At 38.8% G+C, this 23535-nt stretch overlaps 1 protein-coding gene and 1 long non-coding RNA gene across 33 annotated transcripts in view; one reads left to right on the top strand and one right to left on the bottom strand.

Moving 5' to 3' along the window:
* ADGRL2 (adhesion G protein-coupled receptor L2) overlaps positions 1–23535 on the top strand; it is a 619232-nt gene that overhangs the window by 210356 nt on the left and 385341 nt on the right. The gene's annotated exons all lie outside the window — the stretch shown is intronic.
* Positions 1–23535, bottom strand: part of LOC144318328 (uncharacterized) — a 44204-nt gene that overhangs the window by 5217 nt on the left and 15452 nt on the right. For both annotated transcript variants that reach the window (XR_013384179.1, XR_013384180.1), the window contains exons 3-4: positions 19173–19267; positions 17321–17550 (exon numbers count right to left, since the gene is read on the bottom strand). This is a non-coding gene — a long non-coding RNA (uncharacterized LOC144318328). The remainder of the gene's footprint in view (positions 1–17320; positions 17551–19172; positions 19268–23535) is intronic.

Consider the following 23535-nt stretch of genomic DNA (forward strand, 5'->3'; position numbering starts at 1 on the left):
TTAAAATACCAACGTCCGTCCTTACGCACTTAGGAATCCTGATTCCTCTTATCCTTGCTTTACCTTTTACCTATTATAGTTATCATCATGCCTAAGTAAGTAATGTATTATGTTTATCTTTTGGCTCCTTCCATTAGACAGGAATTTTTACTTTTATTTTACTTTTAGTTACTAGAATAGGGATTAGCAAATATTAGGTTCTCAGTAAATATTTGTTGAATGGAGGGAAGAAAAGAATATTTTCATATGTTTTTAAAATCAAGATGTGTCGTATAAGTGATGTTTTTTTTTTTCCTGTTATAGAATTTACGATGTATGTTACAGTCAGTTATGTCTTAGAATCTAGGAAATATAAATCAAGGGACATTCGCATTGTTCTGAGTTCATGCCTGCCAGAGTTAATTTAATACCTGGTAAGAAAGAAACAGCTTAATGTCATTCATGACTCTTTTTTTTCTCTAATTTTATCACTCCCCTTCCTCTACCTGAAATTAATTTTTGCCAAATCGCAAAGCCTTTCCAACTCCATTTCAATAATAACTTCCTCGTTAATTTCCTTCCCTCCTTCCCTACTAGGAAAGGCACATGGAGGGGGGCAGCTGGCAATAATCCTGAAGAGGAGGCTGGAACCTTAGCCTAGATGGTCTTTGAAGCAATTAGACTTTCTGTGGGAAGCAATTGAGAGCCACTAGCTGGAGAATTTTTAGAAACATCAGAATTTTTAGGAAGATATGTCTGACAGTGATGTATCAAATGGCCTGGAGGTCAGCATGATTCTCATTTCTAATTCTGCACTAACTCTTGGTTTCCCTTCTTGTGATGCTCTTCCCATCACTTTCACATCTGCCACCTACTCCCATCCCAGACCTGCTAGTTCTCCAAGAGAGTCTAGATACGCAGCAAAGACACGAGCTCAAAGTCATCCCTTGGCATCTCTTCTGAGGTCTTCTGGATTTCTTATCCATGCTGACTGGAAGATGTGGGTCAAGGGAAGAAGGGAGAAAAGTGATGAGCTTGACATGTATTTCTTATCATCATCTCTAAATACACTTATATAACGTGAGTTAGTCCCACTTTACAAATGAGGGGAATTTTGTTCAAAAAACTTAAGTATGTTATGGAATTTCGTGTAGGTAGTCAGGTAGGTTCAAGCCTAAAGCTGCCCCAAAGGCTAAACAGGTAACACTGGCTGATGAACCCATTCTCAGTTCCAGATGGTGAGATGTATGCTTTACGTGAATTGTCACCTTTAAATTCCAGTAGCTTCATGAGAAGCTCCAGTTGTTTTCCCCATTTTATAGGAGACTGAAGTTAGGAAGGTTCCACAATTTGTCTAAGTTCACACAGCTGGGAGACGGTGATATTAAGCACTACAGCCCCTTTTATATAACGGGAGTGAGAGGTCCCACCCGCACGTTATCAATAACCTCCATTTTTTTCCACTATATCATCTTGCCTCCTACATTATGAAAGGCAAGGACACATGCTGACCTGGTGCTGACCTGCATGATGGTCTATCGGCCTTGGGTGTCAGCGATCCCTCTGCTCTCCCTGCTTGTCAACACTCCTGGACAGCCATTGATCCTACCTGTTGTAGGGAGGAGGAATAACTCTGGACAGATCAGTGCCCTGAACACAGAAGGTCCTTTTTACTGTCTCTTCCTGTTTCATTTTAACAATTTATATCCCCTCCACCTCCACCACCATCCTTCCCTTACAGCTGTGGGGAAAAGACTAAATTCAAAAGGTTAAGACACAAAAATTATAGCTGAGTTTCAATTGACTATCAAAGCAGAAAAGTCCTCTGTAAACTTAAATTTTTTTCCCCATTAGTTTCCTGTCCAGCACTGTGGATTACACTGGGACTGGGTAGCATTTTATATGGAAACCCAGAGACTGGCTTCCCTCTTCTTTCCTTACTTAATATATGTTAGGAATTTGTTCTATACTTGCAGTTTGGGGTAGAGACATCTAAATCAGTCGTTAATTTGTAGCAAAATAGCTATTACTCAAAATACTCCATGACACAGAGACTGGAGCAAATAAAGACTTAGAAAAAGTCATTTCTCATAGCTATAATGATATAACACAATAATAATGATAAATCAGAAATGTATTTTCATTGTGCTCAAATGTGCAAAGAAACCAGGATTCTTTACTTCTTTCTAAATGACTGGGTTTTCCTCACAATCCTACACCCACCAGGTAGTTTAGAAAAGTTATTTTAGTTAAATTTTCAATTCAGTCTTCCTTGGTAATTCAACCCATCTCTTTACGTAACCCAGTTTCTGCTTGGATGAGTCAGGGAAACACTTGTCAGAGTTTTGCCCTTTCTACCTAGATATCTGTAAGGTGACTGACATACAGGTAATCTTAGGGGAGGAGGAGTCTGGGAGTTGCATGAGGTATCCTCTCAGTTCTCCTGGTTTGGCCTACTCCCACAGCTGGTAATACCGCAGGAGTGACTTGTCCATACCCTGTACATTCTGATGCACCCACTGCTAAAAACCGCTCTTTGCAATAATTGGTCATATTTTGTTCACTTAAACTCTGACAGTCCTTTAGGGCACCATTTTCTCTTGGAGACTGAGCCCCGTCTCCACTTTCACTGACAATATGAATCCCTGACACAGAACTGTGACTCCCAGTTGGACGCTGGTGTGTGCTGGATGGCTTCATTCCCCTTGGGCAACCTCCTTTGGCAAAGTTGCCAGGCAAGTCCTTCAACTGCTTTACAGTCAGATCCTTCTAGTTCATTCCACAGAATGCTCAAGAACTTCTGGATAGCTTCACACCATCCAGGAGCTGAAGGAGACTCTAAGAGGCTTAAACTTAGACCTTTCTGTACAAAACCATGTTAAGCCACTGAATTTAATTTGATGTAATAACTCTCATGTTGAAGCAGAAGCCCGTAGGGCAATAGCTTCCAGTTGCCTCTTGGAGGACAGCAGCCACTTTCAACTCATCATTCCCCTCAACCTTTCTAGAACATCTCTATACTCCTCCTCTCCCACTGAACCCTCCCTCCAAGAATTTTTGAAAAGAGAAGCCCAAGCCATGCTTTCCTACCTCTCTGCCACCTTCTACCTAGAATCCCATGGTACCTGAGAAGCCGGCCACGTCCCCATCTTCTTCCTAACTTAGCCGTCCCCCTCTCGGTTAGGACTCTCTACTATTGTTTGTCTGGCCAGCTTCTCAATATGTTAAAGACGAGACTAAGCAATTTAGAAAATCCTTTTCTTTCTTATAACCCAAAGTTCATGACTGTTGTTTCAGAAGAGTCATTTTATGAAATCTAAAACCAATCAATGGCTTCTTTGTTCTAACTCGGGAGAGTCCAGCTTCTTTCCTGGGGCTATGTGCTTGGTAGGTAGAAGTTTGCAAGGGATCTTGATATGAGAGAAGTCTAAGCACTTTATTATTACAAATGATTCAAATATGATTTCAAATATAAACCCTACTAAAATAGCAACAATATTTGTTTTTCACTATGTCAGATACTGTGCACCAACATTATTTTATTTTCTAGTTAATTCTTATAACAACCCTGATCTGTCAGTCTTATTACATGTATTTTCAGAGAAGAAAACCAAGGCACAGAATGACACACACAGCTGGTAAGGAGCGCTTGCCCTTATCCAGCGAGGTCTGGAAATACTGCTTCTCAGTTTGACTACGACTCAAGAAACACAGTTTATGTCACAGTCCAAACAAGCACCTAACCAAAGCAGAATTTCACATAATAGCATGTAACCTCCACTTTAATACTCTATTCCATGCAATTCTATTTCTCTGGCTCTTTTTCTTTCTTTCTCGCTTTCTTTCCTTCTCTTCTTTTTAATGCTGCGTACAAGCAACTAAATCGATTTTACAACCTACTAAGGAGTTAGAATTGACAGTTGAAAAATGCTGCTCCAGCACCTGCAGTATCAATATTACCGAATTCTAATAGAAATTACATCAAACTGGCTAGCCATTTAGAAACAGGCTAAGGTAATTTTTTTTGTGTGTACATGTTGTAATTGGGAAAGCTTGAGTATGAAAGACTTAACACAAGTAAAATAGTGAGTAAAATGTCAATTAAATGTCGTTAAGTAGCTTTAAAACTACTTAGTAAGAGGAAATCCAGGAGCTGAACAAACATAGATTTGTGGTTTAAACATTTACCAGTTTCACAAAGTCTTCCTTAATTTGGCCCTCAGAACTTATATCTAGATATTTTCATTTTGATCCACAGGACTTAATTATTCTATCCCAGAATTTTAATTTTTCTTCCAAGGATTTAGATCAAAACTCAAAATGTAGCATTCGTTCCTTCGATATTATATTCAAAAATCTCAAAATAGTTTCAAAAGAGAAAGGCTTTCCTGAGCTCCGTATTCTTAGATGACAAATAATCCAAATCGATGGCCATTCTGCACTAAGAATAAGCAAAATAAACACACAGGATTGAGGATGCCAATGAATAATTGGAGGATGAATGAGTGATATTTCAGGAAGCAGGAGGTTCAGAAAATATTCAAGATTTTCAAGATCATAAAACCTAAAAAAAGTCAATAGACTTCTGCTTTTCAGCAGAAGGATCATTACGAGGTTGTGTGCTGGAGTACTTTGCTTTAGGCTACTTTCAAGTAAATCAAGAAATAAGCCTTCCCCCATGTTTATTGCAGTTTTCTAGTTCTCACTAAATTATACCTTTGACCTCCGAGACATTTGCAATAGCACCAGGATGTGGTTACAAATTGGATTAGTATTAACCAAGCAGATCCTTTCGGCATGCTGAAAGCCCTAATCCATCGGTTATCTACGGAAGCCAATGGATGACATTATAGCTCTTAGGGTTCTGTTTTTGAGATATACAACTGGAGGACAACACAGATACTTTTGAAAACAGGGAAAAGAAACTATTCAAAACACAATAAAGAAAAGCGTACTTGAATAAACCCTGGAAGACCTGAGTTCTAGCCCTGCAACCATTGCCAAGCTAGTTTTGGAAGCCCTGCAGAGTTAGTTGGCCTTTTAGTCTTCAGATTCCCACCTGTGAATGTCGCCCATAGTCGACAGTCTCATGGCAACCCATCTTAGGCCAAGTAGGATCCGTTATGACACTCAAATTGCACATGAGATCGAAATCACCCCACTGCTGAATCATTTTTCTGAGCACTTGAGAGCATACTGTAAATAACAATCCTCGTGGATTCTAGCACCATTGAGAAAAACCTAGTACTAGTCTGTTTCAGGAGAGGGTTAAAAAAGAAAAAAAAAAGAAAGAAAGAAAGAAAAAAAAAAAAAAAAACGAAGTATAAACAAGATTGTGAGAGGAGAAACTCATATAACCTGCAGGGGGCACTAAGGTACTTTTAGAAAAAGAATCATGAATGGGCATGAGAGGTACCTGTTACCCCAAATGTAAGGAGGCAAATGAGAAGAAAGGAACAGAGAGAGATCTTCATTTATCATTCCTCATATGGGTCTATTACTCCCTGCCTCCTATCTCAAGTAGACTGCCTAGACAGCAATCCGTGATTATAAAAGATAAACTGCTAAGTGAGAGGAGATGGAAAAAAATTCCAAGAAGAGAAGTTTCTTTCTAAGGATTTGATAAATGAGCCTTTGCTACCTAATAACTTCAGGATTTACCATTTAATCAGGATTAGGAAATCCAAGGAGAAAATGTTCAGTGCTCATGACATATGATTATTGGCAGAGCTGTGGTAAATTACAGAGAGAATTCTAGGAGTCTTGGTTCTTCCCTTAAAGAGTAGGGTCAAAAGGATATCACAGATGGAAGACTCAAGTCAAGGCCTTTCTATTGCCAGATTGCTTCTCAGGAAGGAATGAATCAGATTAAGACTGATGCCCAGAAAGGCCCTTAACGTTTGTATAATACTTAACAATTTGTAAAGCCCTTTCATGTAGAAATTATCTTGCTTGATCCTCATAATGACCATTTTATATTTGAAGGTGTAGGGAGGTTAAGTGGCTTGCCCAAAGTCACCCAGTAAATTTCACAAAGGAGTCTTTAATGGCAATATTGATTCCTGGTGATTTTTCACAGATCATTGGGCTGCTCTGCCAACCAAGTGTGTTTTGGGGGACTTACTCACAATGGGAGAATTCTGTTACAGACCCGAGAGATGTCAGTTTATGTTTTAGAGTGAAAATCAAATGGCAGATAGTCACAAAGCAAAATAAGGAAGATTTCTCATCACATGTTTTGTAGTTCCAAGAAGCTAACAGGAGTTTTCACAACATCATCGAGCCAACACAAATGGCTAATCTTAACAGTACGCTGAATTGGCAGTCATGTTGTCTGCGTGATCAACAATATGCTATGCTGCTTTAAATTTATCCTGTAACAAGTCCTCTGGGTAAAGGTATCATTTCCAAAGGTCCCCGTCAGAAACTAAATAGAATTCTAGTAATAAGTTGATAGAAGTAGAACCATGTATGCCTTCCATTTCTCAATCTCCCTTCTCCCACTTCCCATCCCCTCCCCCCTTCTGGTTCCCACTCCCCCACCAAAAAAAAAAAAAAAAAAAAACTGTCTATATTCCAAAGCCCCAAAGTCCCAAAGCCAAAGAGAATCAGGAGCCAAAACAAGAAGAACAAGTTTGGGCGTGAACCCCGCCTGGAAGTCTCAGGTCTCAGGATGAGACATAATGATGTCATGAGCTTAAGGAGGGGCTTTGAAGTCAGACGTGGGGTTGAAATCCAGCTCTGCCCCTTGGAAATAGTTGGACTTAATGGGCCTCATTTTCGTATCTGTGAAATGGAAATAAAATACTGATCCTGCAAGCTGATGTAAGGCCCAGTAACAACCAGTGTAAATGTATGGCACATAACAAATCCTCCATGATTGGTCATTAGAATCTTGGGATCCCTGACCCTGGCTGGGAAATGTGGCAGAGAGCAACGCTGAAAGGCCTGGAGACAAGTTTGACCGCCTCCCACGCCTCTATAAAGCTAGCCGGGACATCAGGTCTTGCTTGGGTGGGTCTGCGTATCCTACAGGCCAAGGACTCTGATGGTATCATTTTATGTTCCTAAGTATAAGGATTTATTGTACTTTGATTAGTATGAGTCCTCCAAGATCAAAGATGGATTCTGAATGTTAGTTGTCAAATGAACGAACGATTGTGGAAATATAAAAGCAAAGCAATTCTTGTTGCCTTAGGAATAGCTCATTTGCAAAATCTAATATGCTATTACATTGACATAGTTCCTCATTTCATCTATTAAATCTTCCATTTTAGTAAAACTAGTTTGTCACAACCAAATGCTACAATTATGTACACTTATGGACACATTGTATGTCTATAGTCTGCCTAGAGTGTCTAACAAACACTGGGATTTGGGGGTAAAAAAAAGAGGAAATTAAGATCCAAAGATGAATAACAACTTCTGCATTTCAAGTGTCCTTGAGTGCGGCTACATTTTTAAGAATTGCTTCCAAAATTTATAGCTTTCTAAAATTTTATTTCTTCTAGCGCATCCATCCGCTAAACTAGAAATTGTTCTTAAAAAAAAAAAAAAAATTCCACCTGGAAAAAGCTATGAACGTAGACACCGTGAACTGCAACACCTTATGTTAAATGCAGTTTGTACATGGGCGCTGCTGGTGGGATGTGGTCCTGAGGCGAGGGTCTCCCTTTCCTGGTCCCTGAGCCTTTGTTCTAACCCTCCATCCGGGACTTGGTTGATTTTATTTGAATTTACTTGCCTGAGGCCTGGGAAAAATGTTTATGTAAAGACTGACCTCTCTCTGGGTCTCTAGGGAGCTTGTTTGCCGTATGGATGAGGGTGCTCATCCCAGCTCCTCTGTTCATGTTGACTAAGACCTTGAAGTGTTCTTCAGGCTCCACTAGGGCCCGAGAAGAGCCTATTGAGACGTTCAGCCTTTTTCTTCCTGCCAAGTTACTTTTTTATTAGGCTGATAAACTCCTGAATTGTTGAAAAGCAGCTGTTTCCAAAAAAAGGATTTAGTTTATTCTCATGGGGCTTCTGGCTGTGGGGGGGCAGATAGATCTGTGACTGGGATCCACTGGTCCCCAGTACGGTCAGACCTGCGAGACCTCTCTTTCTGACTCTGACAAGGTTTCTGGAATGTGATGGAAATCCTTTTCAGAGAAAACCAGAGCCACTCTGTCAATTTTCTTTCTGTGGTCCCATCCCAATGCGGATATTTGTGTATCAATGTTAGTCTTTAACATTAGGATTTCAGTTATTCGATGTTCTCGAGGTGACTGCTAACTAGATAGGGTAAATGCAGCTTTGCTAAGAGAAAGAAAGGAAAAGAGAAGGCCAGGGGAAAGGAGGGGAGAGAAGGGCAGGGGAGGGGAGGGAAAAAAAAAAAAAAACAAGACAGAAAGCTCAGCCACAGTAGTGTGAGTTCTGACTCAGGCTAAGTCTGGTCAAGATACCTGAAAGGGTTTAAACTGTTAATTTTCCCATATTGCTCAAGTAAGCAAAACTAAAAGCATTTAATTTTTCTAATAATCTCAGACATGGTTTCCTCCTAATGTACTACACAATCGGTATTGATTACTCTGTCGGTGAGATACGCGTTTAATAAACATGTATTCCAAAGTGAAGCGTAAAATCAAAGTTTAAATTACTCTTTTTGAAAGCCACTTGTCCCCCAGTGTGTCAAAACAAAATGCAGACTGGAGGAGAAGAAGACTTACATTTCAAATTTTTTTTTTTAATTTTTATTTATTTATGATAGTCACAGAGAGAGAAAGAGAGAGGCAGAGACACAGGCAGAGGGAGAAGCAGGCTCCATGCACCGGGAGCCTGATGTGGGATTCGATCCTGGGTCTCCAGGATCGCGCCCTGGGCCAAAGGCAGGCGCCAAACCGCTGCGCCACCCAGGGATCCCAGAAGACTTACATTTCAATTGTTTCTTGAGAAACTAATTCATAACAGGCGTTAAGATGAGCAGGGCACAAACAGGCAGCGGAGGACCACAGGAACAAATCTGATACTTTTTCAAAACAAGTTGGAGGTAGGGGTGTCATCCATGAGCTCTTTCGAGCACAAGGAAGAGCTTAGCTGGAAGTTATAAAGGAAAATCCACTTTTATGCTTCTGAAAAACAGATAAGAATCTTCCGGTATCACTTTAAAATCGTTGAATTGATACAGGTATCTAAATATTGATCCACTAAATATTCCATTTATAGGCAAGCAATAAAGATTAGAGTATAAGCTTTTAGCATTATTTACAAAGGGCAGTATTTACATGGAAGAGCAATTACTTTGCCAAATTTAAGCAACCATGTTTCTGAACTTTCAGTATCCCCCAAAGCAACGTGGGCAACTATGCAAAAATTCTACACATTCTTAACGCTCTTCGGAAGAGTTGTGTAAGAAAGGAAATTGCAAATGTGCAAAGTGGTACATAGAAGGGGTGATTAAAAGGAAAAGCAAATTTATATTTGTAGGAGTGGAGGGTACTGTTGTTTTTGATTTGTTATATGCTTTAATCTGGCATGCTATTTCACCCTTCATGACACACATCAATACCTTCTTTATGTCTGGCTATTACCACTCATTTAAAAATCTATTTTACATGATTCTTTCAGCCAAAAATGGACCATAATGACACAGAATACAGCATGTGCTTCATAAATTCTGTAAGAATCAATACTTTGGCTGGAAATTTGTCAGTCTCTCAAAGTTATGCATCATTAAACTTTACTGTTATTACAGTGGACTCTTCTTCAAAGTTCAGTACCTAGCTCAGATGGGAGAAACGCTTTCGGAGCCAGGAAAGGTTGAGAGAAGCAAAAGCTCCCCGCGATGGGATAGATACCCTCGGATGGTGCTTCATTTGCAAAAATGCAAATAGAACAAAAGCGATTTTGCTCATGTATGGATGGGTAGTTTCTGAGATTCAGGATCCGGTTTCTCTAAAGGTCACAGAGATGATGTAGCCAAACAAGGCTGGAGAATCTGAAACTATTCATCCACCTGAGCAGATTCCACCTTTCTCCTAATACGCCAACAATGATAGCATCCGGTTAGGAAAGAGAACACCTGGGTTCTTGACCCGTTTTGCCCCGCGCTCTGACTCAGCTGGTAATGAGAACGCCTTTTGTTTTGTCCTCGGTGAGAGGCACTTGGTGTTTGTCATGATGACTGGCCTGTGTAGACACCTGCTTTTTAGGCACACCTATAGGGATTCCAGCTGTAATCATGTCACCTACCAACAGCCCCAGGAGCATCAGAAACAAACATTGGTGGAGTTCCTTTTGTGAGCTGTCTCCTGCTTGCCACCCCACTCTCCTCAGGCGAGATCTCACCATCTGACCATGATGAGATACTGCGAGTTCCAGCAAGAACCCTTGCTGGTGGGTTCAAGGCCTTGGCTCCTGTGGTAAACGTCACCTGTCCTGCCCCTTCCCCTCTTAACTACCACTCTCTTTATGACCTCAGAATATTTGTCACCTTCTCTGGAAAGTTCTTCCTGGCCAGCTTAGATTGAGTTCAGTATCCCCCTATTCCGGTGAGTACCCCTGTATCGCCCTAAACTGTATTTGTACCTCATGAAATTGCCTATTTATTATCTGGCTTCTCTCCAACAGTGACAATTTTGTAAGAACTACACCCAGTTTGCCATCGTACTCCCTCACCCAAGTCCACTGCCTGACGTACAGTAGGTGCTCGAAAAATCATCAGTTAGTAAATGAATGAAGTCTCTTCCGTGAGCCAAGTGGAAGGGTAAACACTAAAAATCTCAAAGAGGTAGAAAAACCTAGCTCCCGTTCTTGAGGGGCTTACGATAGGGTAGGGGAAACAGAGCGTAGACACAGATTTTGTTTTTTAAGAAGAAAAGATACTAATAAAAAAAATTGTAAAAATGATTTTTATCAGCTTCGAGAAAGTCTTACTTTCTTTGTGATGATATCCCCAAGAGTTTCTTTCTCAAACTAGTCATTTAGAGACTACAGGAATAAGTAAAAATAATAAATAAATAAATGGCCATTTGAATGAAGGAATTATATGAAGCTATAACAACTTTCCTAAGTGGCTGAAATGTCTCATCCGCTGGGTTGTTGACAATGCCGTCAGGGCCACGTTGCTACATGGGAGGCTTTGAGGTACAAAAATTCATTTATACTCATTCCTTTACCTAAACTTTCAGCCCCAGATATATTTCCAAGTTGAGTCTAAGCTCTTAATATTTGTTCTCAGGAAAAAAACCAAAAAACCAAAAAACCAAAATCCTGATTCTCACTTCTTAAATGAGACTAGAACAAAGCGCTCACGGTAGTATCTGGCACCCGGTTAACTTTCAATATGTGTTTGTTGTTCTTATTTCATACCCCCTGATATCTTCAAATTACCCTTTCAGAAGCGCAGTGTCTAAGCTTAGAAGCAGTATACATGGAGAAGGAAGGGGATCTAATGACCCCTGAAGCAAATTCTGGAACCATTTTGCGTATATCTGAAATTATAGTTCAGAGTTTAGTCATTCGAATTGGCTGCTAGACAATGGGAGCTGTGCCTGGTCTGGGTAGACGTAAGCAGGCTGGAATCTGGCACAGGTAGGGTCACGAGTCCATCTTTCTGGCTGCGTGCTCTCTTCCGTAACCATCGTCTCTGATTTTTCTATCAACCTTCAAGGGGCTCGGGAGTAGGTCATCCTCCCACCATGTGCTGGGAGGCAGCCTGGCATGGTGGGCTTTGGAGTCAGAAACTCCTGACTGAACCCAGCCCTACTATTAGCCTCCCCAAACCTCCTTTTTTATTATTTGTGAAGATGCAATTAATAACCAGTCATACCTTAAAATCTTTTGAGGATAAGTGCTAATTAATATAAAAGTAATGGCACAGGCATGCTCTGATCTTGATGAGAGAAAATCCTCTTCTAAGTAGGTAACTGACTAATGTCAGTTGTGATGGATATAAATACTATAAAAAGTTGGCATCTTGTATAGTTCAATAGCGCTCTAGCGCCTCACAGTACATGGTCTATGCCCAACAGGCTACGGTCCATATTTTTAGAAATATGCCTACCGTGCAATTTTATATTTGGTCAGAATTCAACACATGTTTGTTTTGTTTTTGTTTTTGTTAACTGAATAGAATCGATAAAAATAAGAGATGATCCTAAAAGAATGGCAAGAATATGCTCCCTAAAACCTTGGTGTCTTATTACCATTCAAATATTAATTTTCAACATTGCTGAGTTATTTACGTTCATTTGGAAGTTTTTGAAAGAGTCTATCAAGAAAGCCCCAAAAGGTCTCACAGAAAATAAATGAGTTTTCTGACCTACTATGAGTGTTGTATTTTTCATGTCTGGGGAGCAATGTTTTCTTTTATGTGGCTCGTATCGCGGAGTCATGTACAGCACTTCATGTTGTGCACTTCACAAGGGCATCACATCTAAGGGATGCTATTTACATCATAAATACCTTTACTATTTTGACTTTCATATATATTCTACGTTTGCACCTGCCAACAAATCTGTGCATTTATTATGACCATTTTCCAACAATGGCAGTCAGATGTCTTGCTCTTCAAAGATCAGAATATTACAGGAACTTTCCACCAGAAGAAAGTAAAGTCTATTCCTGCCTTCAGAAACAGACACATTTTTCTAATTCACACGAAGATACCATAGAGGCCTGCGGCGGCCCTGTCTCCACGGTGCCGCACAGCACTGAGAAGACAGGAGAATGGTCATAAATACTTGGTGAATGAACAAGTGGATAAAGAAAACATCTCAAAGAGTCTGAGTATTGTGAAGGATCATGCAATAGAAGGCTGCATTGTGAACAGTCAAGAACCCAAACTGTGGAGTCAAAAAACACCCGAGTTCAAGTTTTAGTTCTGTAGCTCGCTGTCTACATATCTTGGATAAGTTATTTAATCGTCCCATGCTTCGTTTTTCTCACCTTTAAAAGGGAAAAAATAACAGCATCCGTTTTATAGGTTGCTGGGAGGCCTGAGTGAGTTAACACATCTAAAACGCTGAGTAGGCATTCCCGGGTGGCTCGGCGATTTAGTGCCCGCCTTCAGCCCAGGGCATGATCCTGGAGTCCTGGGATCGAGTCCCACGTCGGGCTCCCTGCATGGAGCCTGCTTCTCCCTCTGTGCCTCTCTCTCTCTCTCTCTCTATCTCTCATGAATAAATAAATAAATAATCTTTAAAAAATTAATAAATAAAACGCTGAGTATTGTGTCGTGCTTGATAGTGGTCTGCAGGACCAGATTCTGTCAAGAGGCTGTAGACGACAGCTTCTATTTTGTAAATGTGCCTGACACATACTTTTGCACACATTAGGAACCCAATACATATTTTTGGATTGAATAGAAATGATGAGAAGAAGAAAATTGTGGAAACACACTCCTGAAACTTTAGAATCCTATTATTGTTCAAATCAAGACAAGCATTCGGTAAATAAATGCTGGGCAGGGGATGCCTGGGTGGCTCAGTGGTTAAGCTTCTGCCTTTGGCTCGGGTCGTGATCCCAGGGTCCTGGGATCGAGTCCCGCATCGGGTTCCCTTCAGGGACCCTGTGGGGAGGCTGCTTCTCCCTCTGCCTATGTCTCTGCCTTTCTCTGTGTGTCTCTCATGAATAAATAAATAAAATCTTAAAAAAGAAAAAATGCCAGGCACCAAAGTTGACCTTGGTGAAGGAGGAAAAGGCAGAGGAAAAAGAGGCAAGCACAAGAAATTTGATCAATCAGGAGTCAGTCAGTCTTCACAATGGCCCACAGGTCTCTTGATGCGCTGTACCACCACCCCGTCCCCTAGACACATTACCCACCAACCCATTTCCCTTCTCCCCATCTTTCCTGCCTCTGTTCCAGCCACATTCATCTTCTTGCTGTCCCTTGAGTGTATCACACACAATCTTGCCTTAGGGCTTTCACTGAAGTGATTCTCTCTGCTTTAGATGCATTTTCTTCAAAGATTTGTTGGGATCATTTCCTTCTTCCTTCAAGTCTTTGCTCAAATGTCACTTTTTCAGCTTCCTAGATAACCCTACCCTCACCCTGCCTCCATACACATTTTCCATTCCCTGGCTCTACTTTTCTTTTATCTTTAGCACATATCACTTTTTAACATATTATATAGCTTATTTGTTATGTTTGTTATTTACTGTCTCTCTCCCTTCACCCAAGTGCCCCTCCCCCCATGAGAATGTAAGCCCAAGGAGGGTGGAGATTTTTGCTGATTTTATTCACTGATATAATCCAGGGAACTGGCACAGTACCTGACCCATAAGAAGTGCTAAACAAACATGAATTGCAAAATTTCTCATTTTTTAAAAAAATCCTTTCCCTTCTTGCCATTTTTTCTTTCTGTTTAAATCCAGTAAGAATTTTCACTTTGCACCAATGTTACTTTGGTCTGAGGATTCCCACGAAACAGTTAACATTCTGTATCCTGGCCTAGTTTTAATATGGTCAAAGACCATACAGAGCTTAGAAAAGCAAGATTTTGCTTTGTTTTGTTATGTTCAGCCAAACTTCATGCTTTTCTGGGAAAATCACAAAATACAAAAGTTTGCATCACTCATATAAAAACACTCCTGATTCAAATCTTTCTTGGAGAAGCTAAAATAGCTTTAAAAATATATAGTCTTTGGGACGCCTGGGTGGCTCAGAGGTTGAGCGTCTGCCTTCAGCTCAGGTCGTGATCCTGGGGTCCTGGGATTGAGTCCCACAACGGGCTCTCTGCGGGGAACCTGCTTCTCCCTCTGCCTATATCTCTGCTTCTCTCATTCTGTGTCTCTCATGAATAAATAAAAATAAAATATTAATATATATATATATATTTGTTGTTTACCAGGTACAAGAATAAGTACATAAATGGCTTTCCAAGGAAAGTAATCAACATTCACAATTATCAATATGTAATTCTGGTTGTGAAAAAAGGTACAATTTAATAAATAATGAATACATAGGACAAATGTGAGGAGATTGGGGAACCTTTCGGAGGGGGTATTTAGATAAAATATACAGTAATTTAAAATTCATGAGGCGCTTAGGGAGGTAAGAAAAGTAATTCAATTAGAAATACCAATAACTTTGTTCTGCATATATATTCTCAAGTATGTATATATATATCCACTCCACTCACACATATTTTCATTAAAAGACTAGGTAACAATTACACCCAGACTTTGTATGTTTAGTGCACTAAATAACTAACAAACGAAGATTGAGAAGTTAATTCTTTTTTCCTAAAGCAAACATTTCTCTATATCTACACTTAATTTTTTCTCATGCTCAATAAATGTAAGTACATTTTATTTGCTTCCACTTAACCCCAAATATTAAATTACACACTGTCAGGTAGGAAATATAATTTATATAGAGACTTTGTTAATTTGCTCTATTTCCTAGTAGACATTTCTATCTAAGAGTTTAGCAAATTTCGTTTTTAATTTTTTGTGAACTATATGAGTTGTTCAGTTTTTGTTTGTTTTTTAAAGATTTATTTATCTATTTTAGAGAGAGAGAGCATGAGCAGGAGGGGCAGAGGGTAGAGGGAAAGAGAATCCTAATCAGACTTCTAAGTACAGAACTCAAGTTGGAGCTCGATCTCACAGCCCTGAGATCACAACCTGAGCCAAAACCAAGAGCCAGATGCTTAACTGACTGTGCCACCCAGGTGCCCCCTTTTTTTGTTTGTTTGATTTTATTTTTATTTTTTTATTTTTATTTTTTTATTATTTTTTTAAGATTTTATTTATTCATGAGAGACACAGAGAGAAAGAGAGAGAGAAGCAGAGACACAGGCAGAGGGAGAAGCAGGCTCCATGCAGGGAGCCTGACGTGGGACTCGACCCTGAGTCTCCAGGATCACACCCCGGGGCTGAAGGCAGCACTAAACCACTGAGCCACCGGGGCGGACTTGATTTTACTTTTAATATCTACACCCAATGTGGGGCTCAAACTCACAATCCCAAAATCGAGAGCTGCACATTGCATCCATGGAACTAGCAGGGTGTCCCAAGTTTTGCAGTTTTTAAAAAATATTTGATACAATAATTCTGTGAATCTTAGGAGATTTTTTTTTTATATTTACTGTCTGTCTAGTAGATTGTTGAAAGAATTATTTTTCTTGTCCTGAGTTAATTTTTGTTTAATTTCTAAATCCAAGTGGTTAATGCCTTAAAATTTAATATTATGAAAGAAAAATAAAATTTTTCATTAATATTATTTCTATCATTTCTATAATATTTCAAACAAACCTATAATTCTAGGAAGCATTTCATTCATTATTCATTCATTCATTCATTCATCCATTCAACAAATATTTCTATATCTCTTTTTACCAAAGCAAAGCTTGACTTTTTGACTTTGATTTGTGGAAGTTCATTGTTAGGTAAATGCCACATTGTGCAGGATGCTGTGATATGTTGTATTTAGCTGTCAATATCTATAAACATTTCTCAATATGACCTGTGAATGTTAAGCTGTTTACAGTATTTCCTGCAATTATCTCTTCAGAAATGTGACAGAGGAAATGGGTTCATGTCACCCATAGGATTTGAGAAGCATCTAATGAAAATCATTGTAGCTTGGCTTCTATTTTAAGACATTACATGCCAGTTATTATCATGCACTTACATTATTTTGGGCCTTGCAAAATATCTTAGAATGTTTTTATTGTACTTCCTTGGCATCCTCCTGGTGTTTAGTACACTATTATTTACATTTTTAGTGGGAGTTTTTTGATTACATAGGTTCCTCCTATCCAAAGGAATGGCTTATAGTTTGTTCATTGGTATTTACAAAATGCTATTGATTGATCCTTGCAACAGGAATAAGAATGCTAAGAATGTAAAACCAAATGGGTAGATGTAGCTAATATATTTAAATTCAAATTAAGGAATAATTATTATCAAATAGCTAATACTTTCTGGGTTCCTACTAGATGCTAAACATTTTTGTTTTGTTTTCATGATCTTGCTTTAAAAAGTACCTATGAAGTAGATAGTATAGACAGGTTTACAAATGAGGAGAGGGAGGATCAGAGATATTACACAACTTCTCCGGTGTCTTAGGGTAGTAAATGGCAAATCCAGACACAGCCCAGATGTTTCTAATCCCAAAGCAATGATTTTATCCACTGTGTGGTTTTCACAGTTACTGACATCAAATCCGTTTCCAAAATTAATTCTGGACAGTGGAATGGGCATCGTGTCCACAGTGGGAAACGAATTCTCTTAGTCAATATATCTGTTACATATTTCTATGTAACCAACCAATTACTTCCAAAACCTAGAAGTTTGAGGCAACAAATACCTTATCTCATAGTCTCTGTGGGTCAGAAATTGGGGCACAGCTTACCTGGATCCTCTGGATCAGATCCTCAACAAGACAACAATCAGAGTGATCACCAGGGCTGCAGTCACCTCAAGGATAGATTAGAGGCTCACTCAGATGGTTGGTGACAAGATTCAGTTCCTCATGTGTTGTTGAACTAGTGGCCTCAGTGTCTCAGCAGCCATTGACTGGAGCTTCCTCCAGTTCCTCTCCACATAAGCCTCCCATAGGGCAACCTGGAGAATGGCAGCTGGCTTCCATCAGGATGAGCAAGCAGAAAAGCAACAGAGGGCCAGTAAAACAGAAGTCAGTCTTTTTGTAAACTCACCCCAGAAGTGATACACCATCCCATTTCCCATATTTTATTCATAAGAAGCAAGTCACTAAGTCCCCCCTCATACTCCAGGGGAAGGGATTTTGCATAAACACTAGGAGGAGGGCATCACTTGGGGCCATCTTAGAAGTGGCCAATCATAGTCAAGAAAGTGTTCTCGGAGGATACGGAAGACTAAAGTCTCAGTTGACTCTGGTCTACATCTAACTGTAGCAAAACTCCTGAAGTGAATGTCCTTCAGTAGCTTCCATCCTAAATCACACAGAGTTTAACATTATGCCGATTGCAGCATACCAGCCTCCAGCATAGTCTGAGAAACAGTGTAGGGCTGGCTGCCTAGGAGTCACATAGACCAAAATTCTTTTATTCCCCCCAGAACTAAATATTCATTTAAAATATCAGAAAAATAAAATGGTAAATATAAGTCACCATTTCTTCATATATTACAATGAGAAGAGGGCAGCTTCTGGAACCTTCTGTCCGTGTTTAAAGATACATCTCTAATATGCCAGCTGTATGTAATATGCCACAGGCAACTCATTTACCTATCAGAGCCTCAGTTTCCAGACTGTGGTCAAGGACATACTAACTCCCACAGTGCTCCTACGAAGATTAAGTAAGATGATCTATATGAGATGATTTTCTTAACTGGAAAGTACAACATATAAATACAAATTTTGTCGGTACTCCCCTTGGCTACAGAACAGGACAGATTGTTAAGAACAGCTGCTTAGCATACTATTTAACTGTCTTATTAGAGCAATAAATATCTTTGGAATATGGATAATAAATGGACTGTGTTTTTACTGTATTCAAAGTACCATTAGTAGCCACATTTGCTGTTGATACAGTAAAGAGAAAAAAAAAATGATTTCCAGGCATTTTTTGCTTCAGAGGCACTTGTGTTTTGATTTTGATTTTGATTTTTTGATTTTTTTTATTTTTTAAAGATTTTTTAAAATTTATTTATTAATGAGAGACAGAGAGAGAGAGAGGCAGAGACACAGGCAGAGGGAGAAGCAGGCCCCATGCAGGGAGCCTGATGTGGGACTTGATCCGGGGTCTCCAGGATCACGCCCTGGGCCAAAGGCAGGCGCTTAACTCTGAGCCACCCAGGGATCCCCTACTTGTGTTTTTAAAACTTGCTTGCCGGACCACACTGCAGAGATTTCAAGGCAACGTATAAACTTTCTACAGTGTCGAAACAATCTGGCAGCGTGCACTTCCTTCAGCCATTTTCTTTAGTTCTACACTGGTCCCCGTTAAAATGTTCCCATTGTGTGTGTGTCTTTGACTTGAGAGAAAACATTTTCCCATTTCATGTAAGAACTACATGGAGCTTAGGCCCCTGATGGACCAGAAGAGTACATTAGCCTTTCTTCTATAGTGGCCCAGATTGAAATCTCATCTAATGTTTTCCCATTAGAAATGAGATGGCGAGATATTTTCTGGGAAGTGATTTAGGTATACTAAAACAATCTATAAGGATCTATTGATTAGAAGTAGACTTGACTCAAACTTGATTTGTGTGCAGTGAAGTACCTTGGGAGGTGATGTGATTGACAGTGTAGAATAGATTTGGGGCTGGAATAGTCAAGATACCGCAGCTCTTTATGGGGTACATGGACAGGGCTTATCTGCAGAGAACAAAAATTGAGAAAGAAAAATAAGGAATTTAGAGTACCGAAATACTGCATACTCTGTGGATTTGGTTGCATATAAGAATTCAAACAAACAAACAAACAAAAAAAGATTTTGCATATAGAGAGGAAGGAAATTTCAGGGTATTTCAACAAACTTAAAAAGTATTCCTATTCCCACAAACATGTTATTCCTAACTGGCTTTGGTCAATCACATAGTTTTAAAATAACTTCCCAGCAGATAATAGTGGCATTACCCATTTAACTGGAATCAAACAAAAGACCTTAAATTAAGTGACTTGCTCACAATCTTGTAAAGATTATTACATATCTTGTAAAGACATTGCAGAAACCAAAAACAAAAGATAAAACGATGATTTAAGAATTTCACAACTAGAGTAAAAGGATAAAATGTATATTAACATAAGGAGTCAAACGCCAGCCAATTATAAAAATGCAGGAGTCTGTTGCAAATTTTGTATTTGTTCTTTTCTTTCATTCCACAAATTTACTTGAACTCAAGTCATCATGTAAGCATATTTAAATCATATGATATTAGGTATTTCCAGGCATATTTTGCCTGAGACAAAGCTGAAATAAATATTTTACTTTTTCATATCTAATAGCATTTTATTTATTCTGAAGATAATTCTTGTGACTTGTTTGAAGAAATTTTAAACTAATCATGGTATTGAACAAGACAGAAATACAGTTATATTAATAAATGATAAATTTGAAACAAATTTATTTTATCTGAACAGCTCAACTTTTTGTAGAAAGCAGTTAAATAAATCTGTAGATGCAAAATACTGCGAAGAACAGATATTCTCTAGCAAATTTAAATCTATAGTATTTAGAAACAACCCCCCAAAAGTTAAAATAGAAAATAATAAAAATAACACAAAGGTTGATCCTTTTAGACATTATTTATGTAGGAATAAGAGTGGCCAGAGCTATGAATTAGGATAAACAATTGTTGTGGAAATGGCTGTTCTTTTTGAAAAGCTGGTCATAAATGATCTAGCCCTGTACTGTTCCACGTGGTAGCCACTAGCAACGTGTGGTTATTTAAATGTAAACAAATTAGTATAAGTAAAATTAAAAATCTAGTACCTCCCTTGTACCAACCACACTTAAAGTATGCAATAGCCACACGTAGTAGCTGCAGTTTGGGACAGCACAGGTATAGCACATCTCCACCATTGCACCAAGTTCAGTTGGACAGCCCTGAATTCTACTTCTCATTTGCCATGTCCCTAGGTATGGTCTATATCATGGGTAGAATCAGAAAAATATGAAGTGCACTTGATATTCTGGCCCAAATGCTGATAATTAGATAGCATATCTCTCCCTTTTTAAAAGTTAATGAACACAAAATACTTCATGGCCCAAGGTGTTCCATTAAACTATGAAAGTTATAACAAAATGAGACTTGGAAATACATATCGGGTTCAATGAAGCATTAAAATATGCTTACAAAGTCTCCATTTGTCCTCTGTGTTTGGAAAGCAGTTAATGGGAAAGAGCATATTTGTTAAAATGCATTTTACACTAATGAAACAATATTACCAAAGAAAGTTCTTAATGTGTATAAAGATTAGAATGTCACTGAAACAAAATGCCCGAGAGAGTGGAATGGGCTTTACTCTACTGGAGGTGGGGGGGGGGGGTGGATTTTTCCTCCTCATATTCCAATATTTTGTTCTTGTAGGCCTTAAACTGAATGTTTCTAAATGTTCAAAGTCATCAATAATAGGATAAGTCAGAATATTTTTTTTTTGTATCTGAGCAGTTGCTATCTGAGGATCTCAAAGTAATACATTGCCTTGCTATAAAACATAAAGAAATAAATAAAAAGTTAGTGTGCCCAATTTTTCCCTAGTCTTCACTGCTGATTGTGGTGTTAAGTGAAATATAATGGTTTCACAAAGAAAATCAAGAATTCTGAAACCTCAAATTTAACCATTAGTATGATGACTTAAATAGAAGGCAAATTTTATCTAAGAAAACTATAGCGGTGTTTTTCACTGCTAAAAAAAGAACAGCTGAAGCAATGGCTTTTCTTCGTGTAATGTATTTCTAGAAACAGGGTTCATTGTCTCTGAACTTTCTTGACCTTAGCCTGTTCTTTTTTACTAAAGTCATTAAGATGATTAGAACCTCAAGGAGGGTTACAGTGTTCTATTCTTTTTCTCTTTTTAACTTACTCTGAACTGAATCAACCAGCTTTAAATCCTGAATACACCCTATTAATCCCACCTAGCTCTTCTGTCTGTCTGGATGAGTTTCTTCAACAGATTCCTTGAATATGCGTTAAAAAACATAAATCACTGGATTAAACTTGTAGGGAATGATGAAAGCTAAATTCGTGTATATACATGTGGTGGGACAAATGGACCCTTTTATTATTTAACCTGAATGAAAGCAATAAATTTGAAACAGGTTTAACTGATGATATTGGTAATCCACAACAGATTTCATAAGTGTTTTTGAATGAACATCGGTTTTGTTCAATAATCCCTTGGATTAAAGAGGGGTTAGATAACTCAAACAACCTGCAAAGCACCGTATTATTTTGCTATTTATCTTTTATTTTCACCAAAAAAAACACGATGTGTGGTTTAGGCTTTAGCAAATTAGACCAAAAATTACATTTGTCGTTGTGTTTTTTAAAATTTGTGGCTGGGGTCAGGCTCTATAATTTTACCTGTTTTCTCAGGTACCAAACTGTTCTTCATCCTCTATTGCTTTTATACGTAATATAAAACTAACATATATCATGCAAAATTAATATATATCTTGTCTTCCAATATAATGACAATAGTCTTTTTTTTAATATACTTGCTTTCCTGACCTCCCATATCTAGTTGATGTGTTCTAAGTTGTATAAACTCTAGGATGGAGGATAAAAGTCCACTAAAATTCCACTATGAATTCACTTCGCTGTCAAAAAAAAAAAAAAAGTTTGAAAGAATTCTTAGGTGGATACTTGGAGTCCATTCTAATGCTAATTAAAAGCAAATAATTGCTAACATTTATGCAACAATTACTACCTCCTAGGAAGTCTTTTCACTCATTACCTCATTGAATTCTTCACAACAATTCTATGACATAGAGGTAATTATACCCCTATTTTTCTAGATGAGAAAGCTAAGTAATAGAATTAATAATCTGCCCAAGGTCATGCATCTAGCAAGTGGTAGATCCAGGGTTCAAACACAAGTTGTGTGATTTCAGAGTCCACATTCGCATACACCATGTTAGTCATCTTTAAAAAAAAAAAAAAAAGATTTATTTATTTTAGAGAGAGGGAGAGAGTGCACACTTGAATATGCACACGTGCACAAGCAAGAGTGAGGGGCCAAGGGAGAGGGAAAGAGTGAGAGAATCTCAAGCAGACTCCCTGCTGAGTACAGAGCCCCAAGTGGGGCTTGAAATCATGACCTTGAGATCATGACCTGAGCCAAAATCAAGAGTGGAACGCTTATCCAAGTGAGCCACCCAGGCACCCCCACCACGTTAGTCATCTGTTGCTGCATAATGAATTACCCCAAAATTAGTGGCTTCAAAAGAGTAAACATTTATTATCTCATAGTTCTGGGGGTCAGGAATTCAGGAGTGACTTAAATGGTTCCAGCTCCAGGTCTCTTAGGAGGTTGTGGTGGAGATGTCCACAGAAGCTGCCATCATCAAAGGCTCAACTCGGACTTGAAGGTATGCTTTTAAGATGGCTCACTCACTGGATGTTCATGGAGTGCCTTAGTTTCCCCATCAGCTGTTGGCAGGTGGTTCACTTCCTTGTCACATGGACATTTCCAGGGAGCTGCTTGAGTGTCCTCTAGGCGTAATAGCTGGTTCTTTCAGAACAAGACAGAAATCACAATGCCTTTTATGACCTAGACACAGAAGTCACACTCCATAATTTCCACAATGTCCTATTGATTACACAAGTCAGCCCTATTCTGTGTAGGATGGGACTACACAGGAAAGTGGATATCAGGAAATAGATCACCTTGGAGCCTGCCTACAAAAATGTACTAAAGTATACTACCCCCAGAGACGAGCCCTATATTCCCAGCATAGAATAGAAACACTTAGACATAAAATTTAGACATTCCAGTTTTTCACATCTATACATAACGCTGAACAAAACAACAGCAGTGAAATGGAATTCCAAATGCTACTGATTTAGATCTTTAATGAGGAGGATATTATTTTTATTGGATAAGAATTTCCAGAATAGTATCCTCATCACACTCAAATA

The sequence above is a fragment of the Canis aureus genome, chromosome 8, assembly GCF_053574225.1.
Source record: "Canis aureus isolate CA01 chromosome 8, VMU_Caureus_v.1.0, whole genome shotgun sequence".
NCBI classification, from domain to species: Eukaryota; Metazoa; Chordata; class Mammalia; order Carnivora; family Canidae; genus Canis; species Canis aureus.